Source organism: Anas acuta, chromosome W (genome assembly GCF_963932015.1).
Source record: "Anas acuta chromosome W, bAnaAcu1.1, whole genome shotgun sequence".
Taxonomy (NCBI): Eukaryota; Metazoa; Chordata; class Aves; order Anseriformes; family Anatidae; genus Anas; species Anas acuta.
In genome coordinates, this window is record NC_089016.1 from 7,579,391 (window position 1) to 7,581,890 (window position 2,500).

The 2,500-nt window shown below is 79.1% G+C and overlaps 2 non-coding genes across 2 annotated transcripts in view; both read left to right on the forward strand.

Annotated features, from left to right (window-relative positions):
* Positions 1-1,615: 1,615 nt before the first annotated feature.
* On the forward strand, positions 1,616-1,769 carry LOC137847558 (5.8S ribosomal RNA). The gene has a single exon (XR_011090954.1). It is a non-coding gene; the product is annotated as a 5.8S ribosomal RNA (ribosomal RNA).
* A 564-nt stretch (positions 1,770-2,333) lies between these two features.
* LOC137847605 (28S ribosomal RNA) overlaps positions 2,334-2,500 on the forward strand; it is a 4,025-nt gene continuing 3,858 nt past the window's right edge. The window contains exon 1 of the ribosomal RNA XR_011090999.1: positions 2,334-2,500. This exon is cut by the window's right edge and continues 3,858 nt beyond it. This is a non-coding gene — a ribosomal RNA (28S ribosomal RNA).

The window sequence follows — 2,500 nt, forward strand, 5'->3', positions numbered from 1 at the left end:
CGGGCGGACGCTCCCCCGAGGGGCGCCGGGGCCGGCTGGCGGGTGCCGGGTTCCCCCTCGGCGCCCCGTCTTTCCGCGCGCGTGTCGCCGCCCGGCCCGGCCGGGGCGGCGGCGGCGGCGGCGGCGGGGGAGGCACCCCCGCGGGGCCTTCGGGTCGTTTCCCTCATCCCAGGGCCAGGTACCTAGCGTCCGCGCCTCGGCGGCCTCCCCTCGGCGAGCCACCCGTGTGGTCCCGTGTGCCAGCGCGCTCCCGCCGGCTGCGGCGCCGAGCGCCGGCCCGGTTAGGGGATGGCCACGGGCCCCGGGCTCCGGGCCCCGAGGGTTCTCGGCCGCCGAGCCGGGCGGAGGTTTAAAGACTCGTGCGGCCCGCGGCGGCCCGCGAGGGCGGCCGGGCTCGCCGTCGGCGGCGGGCGGGGCGCGTCGTTTGGGGGTCGGCGCTCGCGGGCGCGCCGCTCCCCCGCGCTCGCGCGCTCGCTCGCCGCCGGCGGTCCCCGCGCTCGTCCCCCGCGGGCGGCAGGGCCGGAGAGGGGTTGGAGCCCGCTCCTCTCTCCGCGGTCCGGTCTCGGCGGAGACGCCGCGCGCGCGCGCGGTCGGCCGTCGTCGACCTCGCCCGCGCCAGCAAGGGGCCGAGACGCGGGTCTCGGCTCCCCGCCCCCGTCGAGCGCTCGGCGGCGTGGCGTGCCGCGCCGTGTCCGGCGGCGGCCAGCGGGGCCCCGCGCGAGCGGCGGCGGCGGCGGTGGCGGCGGCGGCGGCGGCGGTGCCGCTCGTTCCGTGCCGGCGCGCGCCCACGGCCTCGCCGTCCCCCGGCGCAGCGGCGTCTCCCGTCGCTTCCCGCTCGCGACCTCTGTCGGCGCTCCCCGCCCGGCTCGGCCCTCGGCCTCGCCGGCCGCGCCGAGCGAGCAGGCGGGCGGGCCGGTGTAGGGGCGTCCCGCAGCCGGTCTCCGCGCGGAGGCGCGGAGAGCGGGCGCCGCTCCTCGTTCCGGTGCCGTCCCGTCGGCCGCCCGGCCGCGCGTCCGCGCGAGGTACCGCCTGGGCGAGTGCGAAAGCAGGAGCGTTTGTCTGCAGGCGCCAGTGGCCGGAGTGAAAGGGTGTTCGTCGCGTGCGGCTTGTGGGCGAGGCGAGAGCGCGCGGGCAGCCGTCGGGCGGTCGGGCGGTCCGTCCGTTCGTCCGTCGCTCCTCCGCCCCCGTCCCGTCGCTCTGGCGGCGCGGGCTCGGGTGGCCGCGTCGGGCCCGGCGGCGGCGGCGGCGCCGCGGAGGACGCCGGCGTCGGGGCGAGGCGTCGGGCGAGGGAGGCGGCGCGGCGGTCGCGCCGCCGTGTCTCGCCGTGGCCGGGCCGAGCCGGGCGCCTGGTCCGGCCTCGAAGCGCGAGCCCGGGTCTCGTCGGGCCCGGGGGGGCGGTCGGGAGCGCGGGCTCCCGTCGCTCGGGAGACTCGGCGTCTCCCTCGCCTTTTTTTTTTTCGCACTTGTGCTCGTACGGTCAGTGGAGGCGACGCTCGCTCGGCCGCGGCCGCCGGTCGGTCGGTCGGTCGTTCGGTCGGGGAGCGTCCGCGTCAGGGGGTCGCGCGGAGCGGCCCCGGCCCCCCCGCGCGCGCGGGGCGGCGCCGAAAAGGCAGACAACTCTTAGCGGTGGATCACTCGGCTCGTGCGTCGATGAAGAACGCAGCTAGCTGCGAGAATTAATGTGAATTGCAGGACACATTGATCATCGACCCTTCGAACGCACTTTGCGGCCCCGGGTTCCTCCCGGGGCTACGGCTGCCTGAGCGTCGCTTGACGGTCAATCGCCGGCGCCGCCGCCGCGGGGCGGTGGCGCGGCGCGGCTGGGGCGCCTCGCAGGCCCGCGCCGCGTCCGGGCGTCCGGGCCGGCCGGGCCTTCGTGCCCCTAAGTGGAGACCCCCTCGGGGAGCCGGCCGGGCTCCTCGCGCTCCCGGAGCGCGCCCGCGTGGGTGGAGCTCGTGCCCCCCCCTCTCTCCCGTCCGTCCGTCCGTCGTCCCCGAGCGAGCCGCCGGGCTCCGGTGGGTCGGAGGCGCGGTGGCCGCCCTCCCCGCCGGTCCCCGCGCGCGCGCGGCTGTCTGCGGGCGGGGGTTACCGCGCGTGCGGTTGCCCGTGCCGTCGTGCTGCCGCGCGCGCGCGCGGTGTGCCGCGCGCCGGGAGGGCGAGTCGGCCGGCCGTCCTTCGGGCGGCGGCGGCCGCGGCGGTGGGGGGGACCCGTCTCCCGCGGTGCGGCGCGGCGCGTGCCGCGTGCGTGCGGTCCGGGCGGCTCGTGGCGGAGCGAGGCAGGCGGGCGCGTCGTCGTCGTCGTCGTCGGCGGCGGCGCGCCTCGTTTCCGTTCGCGACCTCAGGTCAGGCGTGGCGACCCGCTGAATTTAAGCATATTAGTCAGCGGAGGAAAAGAAACTAACGAGGATTCCCTCAGTAACGGCGAGTGAAGAGGGAAGAGCCCAGCGCCGAATCCCCGCCCCGCGGTGGGGCGCGGGAAGTGTGGCGTACAGAAGCCCCC